This window comes from Cherax quadricarinatus, chromosome 22 (assembly GCF_038502225.1).
Source record: "Cherax quadricarinatus isolate ZL_2023a chromosome 22, ASM3850222v1, whole genome shotgun sequence".
In the NCBI taxonomy this organism is placed as follows: Eukaryota; Metazoa; Arthropoda; class Malacostraca; order Decapoda; family Parastacidae; genus Cherax; species Cherax quadricarinatus.
Window position 1 is genome coordinate 32,661,141 of NC_091313.1, and position 12,500 is coordinate 32,673,640.

At 40.2% G+C, this 12,500-nt stretch overlaps 1 protein-coding gene across 1 annotated transcript in view; it reads right to left on the reverse strand.

The window, feature by feature from the left end:
* The window catches only part of LOC128689735 (carbonic anhydrase-related protein 10-like), a 380,908-nt gene that overhangs the window by 76,071 nt on the left and 292,337 nt on the right, over positions 1–12,500 (reverse strand). The window lies entirely within an intron of this gene.

Genomic DNA, 12,500 nt, shown 5'->3' on the forward strand with positions numbered 1-12,500 from the left:
TCCCGTTCTTTCACCTCTTTATTCCTTGTTCTTTTATGTTAACATTAAGAGGTGTATGATAGTCTCATACATTCACTCAACACACTTGTGAGTGATCTCCATTCAGGCTGGTGCTATGTAAAGTTACCACCCACCCACTCTCTCTCTCTCTCTCTCTCTCTCTCTCTCTCTCTCTCTCTCTCTCTCTCTCTCTCTCTTTTACACAGGGTTTGACAAGGTTAAGGACCCCTAGCTTTATTGACAAGCTATTTACAGGTTAAGGATTCCTATCTTTATTGGCAAGCTAAGAGCTGTTACCTACATCAGCTCATTTGAAAGCATTTTTATTGTTATGAGACATACAAGTAGGGAACAGGATGAAGTTGGAGCCATCTGTGGGCCAGCATTTTCATTTGATCAACTGACTTTATCTCGTTGACATCATTATGCTGTATAAAATGTGTTCCATACTCGAGTCATCCTGGGTATGTATGATCTCAGATGGAGTGATGTTCTGAAGAAGGGTACAGCCAGAGTGAAGTTGCTGCTTTCTGCCCGTCTTGTGGCATATAAGCTTGTTTCACGCTGTCCTCGAAGTGGATCCAAGTGTGGTATTTTGACAATATTGGCCTTGTACATAACAGTAAGGCCACCCACATCCCTCCTATGTTGAAGGCTCTGCTGAAATGACAGATCTATCCAGGATGGGTCCAGGCGAGAGATGAGACGTCTTGCTCTGTTCTCTACTCTGTCAAGCAGTCGCAGATGAGAGGGGGGGCAGGCAAACCAAGAAAGTGGAGCATACTCAAGGTGTGAGCGTACTTGTGCCTCGTACAGGATCTTGCAACCCCTACTGTCAAGCAGATGCGAGATACGGCGAAGTGCTGTAAGCTTCCTGGCTGCCTTGTTTGCAAGATTTACAACATGGTTCTTCATGGTTAGTTTGGAGTCAAATTTCACCCCAAGGATATCAACTTCTTCTCCAGGTGCCAACACCCTCCCATTCATCCTTACTACTGCCCCAGCATTACCATCATGGTGCCTAGAGACGATCATCATTTGCGTTTTCTCAGGTGCAAATGTTACTTGCCATCTATTTCCCCAAGCTGATACAGCTCTCAGCTGGTGATTGATGTAGCTTAGAGCAGCTGGCATTTCTTCTCTTGGATAAGTGAATGTCAGTGTACAGTCGTCTGCATATGCATGTGATTCTGGGATGAGATGAAGAAGGTCGTTGAAGTAGACATTCCATAACAATGGACCCAGCACGCTTCCTTGTGGAACACTTGCCCCAATAGGATGTCTTGCTGATTCCGTTCCATTGAGAACTACACTTAGAGATCTACCATGAAGGTAATCACTGAGGAGACATAGCGTAGAGCCTGCAATTCCCAGTGCTTGAAGTTTTGCTAAGAGGCCCTGGTGCCACACCCGGTCGAAAGCGCCAGCAATGTCCAGTGCTACCACACAGCTGACTTTGGATTCATCCAGTGACTGGTGCCACTTAGTGGAGAGGTTTAACAACAGATCAGCAGCAGAGTAACCTTTCCTGAAGCCATATTGACGATCACAAAGTAGTGAGTGGTAGTCAAAAAACTCTGTCATTTGTCTTGAGATTATTGTCTCAAGGATCTTACCAGTGATTGACAAGAGTGACACTGGTCTGTAGGTGCTGATTTCTGCTCTGCTCTTCTTTTTGTGAACAGGGACTACATTTGCCTCTTTCCATAGAGAGGGCCATTTACACTGTACTAGGCAGTGCTGATAGATGCGAGTTAGAGGTGCTGCTAGCTGGTCTGCACATCTTCTCAACAATCTTGGGCTCAACTTGTCTGGGCCCACAGCCTTTTCGCTCTCTCTCTCTCTCTCTCTCTCTCTCTCTCTCTCTCTCTCTCTCTCTCTCTCTCTCTCTCTCTCTCTCTCTCTCTCGTGTGGCCTAGCCACTCCAAATATACATTGGTTACAAAATGAAAACGGCTGGACATTAAATGGACACCTAAGACAGACACATGTACAAAAAAAAATAGTATTATTTACACATACCAGGTATTATTATTATTATTACAATCAAGGGGGAAGCGCTAAACCCGGAGGATTATACAGCGACATACCAGGTAAAATCCGCTGGTTCATGGAGCCGACTGTCTCATAAAGCGAAGCGTCGTGGGTAAAACGTGCGCATTAATGTTGTTGCTTGTGGTATGGGCGTGTGTTTACTTAGAGGGAAGAGAAATCCTGTCCCCCTAGTTTGATCTATAGTGAACTGCCCAAAAATCGAAGTCAAACTGCGCGAGAAGATTTCCGTGTTAGGTAAATAAATAACAATTACTTATGGTGGCCCGGTGGCCTGGTGGCTAAAGCTCCCGCTTCACACACGGAGGACCCGGGTTCGATTCCCGGCGGGTGGAAACATTTCGACACGTTTCCTTACACCTGTTGTCCTGTTCACCTAGCAGCAAATAGGTACCTGGGTGTTAGTCGACTGGTGTGGGTCGCATCCTGGGGGACAAGATTAAGGACCCCAATGGAAATAAGTTAGACAGTCCTCGATGACGCACTGACTTTCTTGGGTTATCCTGGGTGGCTAACCCTCCGGGGTTAAAAATCCGAACGAAATCTTATCTTATCTTATCTTATCTTATCTTATGGAAGAACAAAACAGAATATTTATCTCACTAATCTGCCACCACCGTCTGCTGGCACTCCAGCAGACGTCTCCTCACTCATCCTTCTCTCAGGTCGTACACACTTCACTCGAACGCTAAGAACTATCATAACTGCATAATGAAGGACGTCGAAGGATAAGGAATCCCCATGAACCTCTAGGCAGACGTTAGGACTCAGCAAAAGCCGAGGTATACATGAAGGACAGGGAGCCGACGCCGACTCTCACCCAGACGATGTAGCAACAAAATCAAGAATGACTCGCTCAGTTAGGTACATTCTCACTTTCGAACGTGGCTGTTTACCAGCCAGAACCTGGTTTGAGCGACTTAACACCCAATTAAAATCCAAGCTACTTAGTGGTGCAAGCTGGAGACAACGACACGATACAACCACCCAGGAAAGCCGGCTGCAGTTTGATGGTGACCCTGTCTAACTAAACACATCTAATAAAACACTATAATAACAGTAAAAATATATATTAATATACATTAGGTATATATATATATATATATATATATATATATATATATATATATATATATATATATATATATATATATATATATATATATATATATATATATATATATATATATATATATATATATATATATATATATATATATTAGGTAAAACCGGTCAGTAAGCAAGAACTCATTTAAAATTAAGTCCTTTCTAAAAAAATTCTCTTATATGTTTAAAGATTTTTTTTCCATTTATGTTAATGTAAAAATTTATAATTTTTTACCAAAAGAACCTTAGAAAACTTACCTAACGTTATTATTAACAAGCGCAATTTAATTTAGCCTAATCCAACTAAATGTATTTTTGGATAAGTTTACAATAATTTAATCATAAAGAAACACAATGAAATATGTATTTTTTCGTTAGGTTCAGAATGATTTTTGCGAAATTATTGCATACACAAATTTTCGCTTGCTTTATTCAAAAAGAGTGTTACTATTAAAGCCAAAATCGCAAGTTTTATTATCTGGGTTATTCTGGGTGAAAATATATATATATATATATATATATATATATATATATATATATATATATATATATATATATATATATATATATATATATATATATATATATATATATATATATATATATATATATATATATATATTTATATATATATATATATATATATATATATATATATATATATATATATATATATATATATATATATATATATATATATATATATATATATATATATATATATATATATATATATATATATATATATATATATATATATATATATATATATATATATATATGCGCTTTTATCAAATACACGCAACCCATTCACTACCAGTCTAGAATACTGCAGTACTTGAAATTGGGATTACAAACATACTCTCAGCGTATGTGTACTGAGAGATATGCACCTCTCTATGGACATATCTTTGCCCATATTATTATATGCAACTTCGATATATTAAATTTCTCTTATTTCATGATAGTTTATACTAGAGTTCTGTATGACCACGATGGAACACCGTCTTTATATTAGTTTATAAAACTGTATTACAATAAAGAAAATGAGATGTACTAACTAAAAACTGTTTTCATATTTTTAATCCTACAGAGTTGACATTGTAAAACAACCTTAAAAGATATATGTATATTTTTTACACTTAAATTTTGTTATTCAGTGTTATCACTCAGATTATCAAGTACAGCAGTATTAAGACAGGGGTTCAGGTCCTGTGGAGAACCACCGCAGCAGGACCCTTTGGTCCTGTGGAGAACCACTGCAGCAGGACCCTTTAGTCCTGTGGAGAACCACTGCAGCAGGACCCTTTGGTCCTGTGGAGAACCACTGCAGCAGGACCCTTTGGTCCTGTGGAGAACCACTGCAGCAGGACCCTTTGGTCCTGTGGAGGACCTTTCCCTTTCTTTTGTTCGTATATAACCCAAAAGCACGTGATGGCGATTGCTTTTTGTCACGCCCCCTTAATAGGGTAAACAAAAGACTGAGTCATCATGTATCTAAGTGACTGAGTCACCATGTAACAAAATAACTAAGAGTCACCATGTAACAAAATAACTAACTGAGTCACTATGTAACAAAATAACTAACTGAGTCACTATGTAACAAAATGACTAACTGAGTCACCATGTAACAAAATAACTGAGTCACCATGTAGCAAAATAACTAACTGAGTCACTATGTAACAAAATAACTGAGTCACCATGTAACAAAATAACTAACTGAGTCACTATGTAATCAAGGTCCATGTCAAAAGTTTTTCCTCTAATAAATACGAAACTTTGATTGATATTGTTGTCACGAGTCTTCCTCGTTATTTTACATTGACAATCACTTCTACTCAGGGCATAGATGTGATACTGATGCTCAAGCATGGTTCTGTACCCCTCCTATAGTGCCATCTTCTCCTGGCAAATAATACATGGCAATAAGGGTAATAGTGTCATCTTCTCCTGGCACAGAAAACATGGCAACAAAGGTGATATTACCACCTAGCATAAACAGTCCCTTTATTTACCTAAGTCCTCTTGTTTACTTGTGTTCTCTTTTATTAGTTTTCTTATGTCTAGTCTTTTCTCTTGGAGTTTATACTAAACTTTAAGTTCCACTCCCCCTCCTTCTTCATAAAGTTCCTCTCAAGCCTGCGCTTGTCTCAAAAGTTAGAAATAGTTCTATAGATCTTCTGACTCTCATGACAGAGGAGCACCGCATGTATTTAATATTTGCAATAAATTACATAAATAATTTCCACTTGCCATTCCCAAGCACTATTGTGATACATAACCCGCCAATATATATTCAGGCACAATGATACCACAGCATCACAACCAGAATATTAACGTGTTCAAATATTAACACCAGGAAAAACTCTGCAATAATAAACTTAACTTTGATCATATACACAACTTCATATTTAAAGCATTTATGTTTAGCCTCTCCAAATAATTGTGTTCAGCGAAGCTCTCGTATAATTTATAGAATGCATACTATTATTATCCAGCCTGTGATGGCAATACAGTTTATTGCAGGCGCATGTTATGTACATTAATTAATTCGAACCTGGCTCCTCTTTAAATTGAGATAAATCTTAAAATTTAAGTATAAGGTCGGTATTATTGCTCTTAAAATGTTCATTATATTTAGTTATCTCTGATTTTTTTTAACATTCTGGATAGTGTCTTTTACGATGAAATTCTTAATAAACGCTAGTTATTTTAATAATTCCACAAAATTAGACCATAATTAAACGGCTAATTAATACGCTGAACCAAATAAATTATTCAGAACTTTGATTTCGAAGTTTACAGTTAAATTATATATATATATATATATATATACTATATATATATATATATATATATATATATATATATATATATATATATATATATATTATTTTTTTTTTTTTATTATCACACCGGCCGATTCCCACCAAGGCAGGGTGGCCCGAAAAAGAAAAACTTTCACCATCATTCACTCCATCACTGTCTTGCCAGAAGGGTGCTTTACACTACAGTTTTTAAACTGCAACATTAACACCCCTCCTTCAGAGTGCAGGCACTGTACTTCCCATCTCCAGGACTCAAGTCCGGCCTGCCGGTTTCCCTGAATCCCTTCATAAATGTTACTTTGCTCACACTCCAACAGCACGTCAAGTATTAAAAACCATTTGTCTCCATTCACTCCTATCAAACACGCTCACGCATGCCTGCTGGAAGTCCAAGCCTCTCGCACACAAAACCTCCTTTACCCCCTCCCTCCAACCCTTCCTAGGCCGACCCCTACCCCGCCTTCCTTCCACTACAGACTGATACACTCTTGAAGTCATTCTGTTTCGCTCCATTCTCTCTACATGTCCGAACCACCTCAACAACCCTTCCTCAGCCCTCTGGACAACAGTTTTGGTAATCCCGCACCTCCTCCTAACTTCCAAACTACGAATTCTCTGCATTATATTCACACCACACATTGCCCTCAGACATGACATCTCCACTGCCTCCAGCCTTCTCCTCGCTGCAACATTCATCACCCACGCTTCACACCCATATAAGAGCGTTGGTAAAACTATACTCTCATACATTCCCCTCTTTGCCTCCAAGGACAAAGTTCTTTGTCTCCACAGACTCCTAAGTGCACCACTCACTCTTTTTCCCTCATCAATTCTATGATTCACCTCATCTTTCATAGACCCATCTGCTGACACGTCCACTCCCAAATATCTGAATACGTTCACCTCCTCCATACTCTCTCCCTCCAATCTGATATTCAATCTTTCATCACCTAATCTTTTTGTTATCCTCATAACCTTACTCTTTCCTGTATTCACCTTTAATTTTCTTCTTTTGCACACCCTACCAAATTCATCCACCAATCTCTGCAACTTCTCTTCAGAATCTCCCAAGAGCACAGTGTCATCAGCAAAGAGCAGCTGTGACAACTCCCACTTTGTGTGTGATTCTTTATCTTTTAACTCCACGCCTCTTGCCAAGACCCTCGCATTTACTTCTCTTACAACCCCATCTATAAATATATTAAACAACCATGGTGACATCACACATCCTTGTCTAAGGCCTACTTTTACTGGGAAAAAATTTCCCTCTTTCCTACATACTCTAACTTGAGCCTCACTATCCTCGTAAAAACTCTTCACTGCTTTCAGTAACCTACCTCCTACACCATACACTTGCAACATCTGCCACATTGCCCCCCTATCCACCCTGTCATACGCCTTTTCCAAATCCATAAATGCCACAAAGACCTCTTTAGCCTTATCTAAATACTGTTCACTTATATGTTTCACTGTAAACACCTGGTCCACACACCCCCTACCTTTCCTAAAGCCTCCTTGTTCATCTGCTATCCTATTCTCCGTCTTACTCTTAATTCTTTCAATTATAACTCTACCATACACTTTACCAGGTACACTCAACAGACTTATCCCCCTATAATTTTTGCACTCTCTTTTATCCCCTTTGCCTTTATACAAAGGAACTATGCATGCTCTCTGCCAATCCCTAGGTACCTTACCTTCTTCCATACATTTATTAAATAATTGCACCAACCACTCCAAAACTATATCCCCACCTGCTTTTAACATTTCTATCTTTATCCCATCAATCCCGGCTGCCTTACCCCCTTTCATTTTACCTACTGCCTCACGAACTTCCCCCACACTCACAACTGGCTCTTCCTCACTCCTACAAGATGTTATTCCTCCTTGCCCTATACACGAAATCACAGCTTCCCTATCTTCATCAACATTTAACAATTCCTCAAAATATTCCTTCCATCTTCCCAATACCTCTAATTCTCCATTTAATAACTCCCCTCTCCTATTTTTAACTGACAAATCCATTTGTTCTCTAGGCTTTCTTAACTTGTTAATCTCACTCCAAAACTTTTTCTTATTTTCAACAAAATTTGTTGATAACATCTCACCCACTCTCTCATTTGCTCTCTTTTTACATTGCTTCACCACTCTCTTAACTTCTCTCTTTTTCTCCATATACTCTTCCCTCCTTGCATCACTTCTACTTTGTAAAAACTTCTCATATGCTAACTTTTTCTCCCTTACTACTCTCTTTACATCATCATTCCACCAATCGCTCCTCTTCCCTCCTGCACCCACTTTCCTGTAACCACAAACTTCTGCTGAACACTCTAACACTACATTTTTAAACCTACCCCATACCTCTTCGACCCCATTGCCTATGCTCTCATTAGCCCATCTATCCTCCAATAGCTGTTTATATCTTACCCTAACTGCCTCCTCTTTTAGTTTATAAACCTTCACCTCTCTCTTCCCTGATGCTTCTATTCTCCTTGTATCCCATCTACCTTTTACTCTCAGTGTAGCTACAACTAGAAAGTGATCTGATATATCTGTGGCCCCTCTATAAACATGTACATCCTGAAGTCTACTCAACAGTCTTTTATCTACCAATACATAATCCAACAAACTACTGTCATTTCGCCCTACATCATATCGTGTATACTTATTTATCCTCTTTTTCTTAAAATATGTATTACCTATAACTAAACCCCTTTCTATACAAAGTTCAATCAAAGGGCTCCCATTATCATTTACACCTGGCACCCCAAACTTACCTACCACACCCTCTCTAAAAGTTTCTCCTACTTTAGCATTCAAGTCCCCTACCACAATTACTCTCTCACTTGGTTCAAAGGCTCCTATACATTCACTTAACATCTCCCAAAATCTCTCTCTCTCCTCTGCATTCCTCTCTTCTCCAGGTGCATACACGCTTATTATGACCCACTTCTCGCATCCAACCTTTACTTTAATCCACATAATTCTTGAATTTACACATTCATATTCTCTTTTCTCCTTCCATAACTGATCATTTAACATTACTGCTACCCCTTCCTTTGCTCTAACTCTCTCAGATACTCCAGATTTAATCCCATTTATTTCCCCCCACTGAAACTCTCCTACCCCCTTCAGCTTTGTTTCGCTTAGGGCCAGGACATCCAACTTCTTTTCATTCATAACATCAGCAATCATCTGTTTCTTGTCATCCGCACTACATCCACGCACATTTAAGCAACCCAGTTTTATAAAGTTTTTCTTCTTCTCTTTTTTAGTAATTGTATACAGGAGAAGGGGTTACTAGCCCATTGCTCCCGGCATTTTAGTCGCCTCATACGACACGCATGGCTTACGGAGGAAAGATTCTTTTCCACTTCCCCATGGACAATAGAAGAAATAAAAAAGAACAAGAGCTATTTAGAAAAAGGAGAAAAACCTAGATGTATGTATATATATATATGCATGTGCGTGTCTGTGAAGTGTGACCAAAGTGTAAGTAGGAGTAGCAAGATATCCCTGTTATCTTAGCGTGTTTATGAGACAGAAAAAGAAACCAGCAATCCTACCATCATGCAAAACAGTTACAGGTTTTTGTTTCACAGTCATCTGGCAGGACGGTAGTACTTCCCTGGGTGGTTGCTGTCTACCAACCTACTACCTATATATATATATATATATATATATATATATATATATATATATATACATTTGGGGTGCCTCTCGGGTAATATCCTACCTTTCAATAATCGCCATTCGCAAGGGAGCGTAAAACTGGAGAGAGGCCTTTTAGCTGCCCGTATGTTGCCAGTTCACTAATGACATGAGGTCCACACGTTATCCTTCACGCTGTTTTCTAGGTGGTAAAACCGGGTTTATGTTTTCTTTTACGGGGCTGTTTTGTATTCCGGACTTGAGGTTTTTACTTAATGTAATAGTGCTTTTTGTCGTGTTGGCTTGCAAGAGCTTCCAGGCTGCTGGGAATGTTTGTGAGGTAGGGAAGTATTAATACTCGACCTGCAGGCTCTGACGTAAGGTGGCGTTGCTGGACTTGCAACGCCACCTTACCCCATATCCTGCATTTTCTGCAGCTCCGGCAGTACCGACCAACATCAGAGCCTGCCTATTAGTCGAGTGATACACCCCCCCTACTTCACAGCTGCACCAACATCAGAGCCTGCTGTAGAGTAATACCAGCCTGCAGGTCCAATGATACACCTCCCTACCTACAACGTAGGGAGGTGTATCATTCGATCTACCTGCTGGTATTTCTCTACAGCAGGCTCTGATGTTGGTTGGTACTGCTGGAGCTGCAGAAAATGTATGTTGTGAGGTAGGCTGCAAGAGGAAAGATAAAAATAAGACGTGAACATTACAAGAAAATTCCTGAACAGGTTAGGAGAGGAATAAGTCAAAAGGGAGAGTAAGAGGGAAAGGAGAAGGGAAAAGAGTGAGGGGGAAAGGAAAAGAGGAAAGTGATGGGAGGAAAGAAAAGAGAGAATAAGGAAAAGGAGATGAAAAAGAACATCAGTTCATGCTATGTCCAGTATGTCCTGGACTAGTGAACCCAGGTGTTCACTGCGTCCTGGACTAGTGCACCCAGGTGTTCACTGCGTCCTGGACTAGTGCACCCAGGTGTTCACTGCGTCCTGGACTAGTGCACCCAGGTGTTCATTGTGTCCTGGACTAGTGCACCCAGGTGTTCACTGCGTCCTGGACTAGTGCACCCAGGTGTTCACTGCGTCCTGGACTAGTGCACCCAGGTGTTCACTGCGTCCTGGACTAGTGCACCCAGGTGTTCACTGTGTCCTGGACTAGTGAACCCAGGTGTTCACTGCGTCCTGGACTAGTGCACCCAGGTGTTCATTGTGTCCTGGACTAGTGCACCCAGGTGTTCACTGTGTCCTGGACTAGTGCACCCAGGTGTTCACTGTGTCCTGGACTAGTGCACCCAGGTGTTCATTGTGTCCTGGACTAGTGCACCCAGGTGTTCACTGTGTCCTGGACTAGTGCACCCAGGTGTTCACTGTGTCCTGGACTAGTGCACCCAGGTGTTCACTGTGTCCTGGACTAGTGCACCCAGGTGTTCACTGCGTCCTGGACTAGTGCACCCAGGTGTTCACTGTGTCCTGGACTAGTGCACCCAGGTGTTCACTGTGTCCTGGGCTAGTGCACCCAGGTGTTCACTGTGTCCTGGACTAGTGCACCCAGGTGTTCATTGTGTCCTGGAGAGTGCACCCAGGTGTTCACTGCGTCCTGGACTAGTGCACCCAGGTGTTCACTGCGTCCTGGACTAGTGAACCCAAGTGTTCATTGTGTCCTGGAGAGTGCACCCAGGTGTTCATTGTGTCCTAGACTAGTGCACCCAGATGTGCATTGTGTCCTGGAGAGTGCACCCAGGTGTTCATTGTGTCCTGGAGAGTTCACCCAGGTGTTCATTGTGTCCTGGACTAGTGCACCCTGGTGTTCATTGTGTCCTGGAGAGTGCATCCAGGTGTTCATTGTGTCCTGGACTAGTGCACTCTGGTGTTCATTGTGTCCTAAAGAGTGCACCCAGGTATTCATTGTCCTGGAGAGTGCACCCAGGTGTTCATTGTGTCCTGCAGTGTGCACCCAGGTGCTCATTGTGTCCTGGAGAGTGCATCCAGATGTTCATTGTGTCCTGGAGAGTGCACCCAGGTGTTCTTCATATAAAGTTTTTTATTCCATTCTGCTTAAACGAAAATATTCTTGATTATATATATATATATATATATATATATATATATATATATATATATATATATATATATATATATATATATATATATATATATATATATGTTGTTCAGCTATGGCCATTATTTATTTATTTCGTTTTGTAGTCATTCGTTTTCAGTTTCCATGTAATTTTATGTATTGAAATTTCTCCTCTTTCCCAAAGTTTTGTATGAAAATTGCATTTATTAATAAAAGTTTTAAAAACTGTATGATGCAGGAAAACAGAAATTGAAAACCTTTGTGGTAACGGAGACAACGAGTATCACTTGATGACATTAATAACGGGAGTGTCTCAAATTCACTAACGTTCTGAAGGTTTAGAAACCGGACATAGAATTGAGGCTCCACAACTCTCCACGCTGAATGACCCAACAAGGGTTTAGCGGCTCTTCACATAAAATAAATTACGTTGCCACTGGTTGGTTGATGGAGTCGGTGAACTGTGGCTGAGTGGTTCCTGAGGCTCGTGCTAGAGCAGTTTGAGCAGTTTGTTGGAGTACTTTATTACCTAATTGAGTGAATAGTTGCTTGTCTGCTTGTGTGGTTAATTAGTTATTTAGCTGGTTGAATTGCATTGTTGAATGGTTGAGATGTTGGCTAATTTTGTTAGACGAGCTACTGAATGACTGGATGAGTTGAATGACTTTTTGTTGGTTGACTAGTTAGTTGAGTACTTGTTTGAGTTTCTTATGATGGAAAGTCTCATTAACTACCTTTCAGTTGTGATGAATGGTTTGAAAAACCGACAAGTTGAAG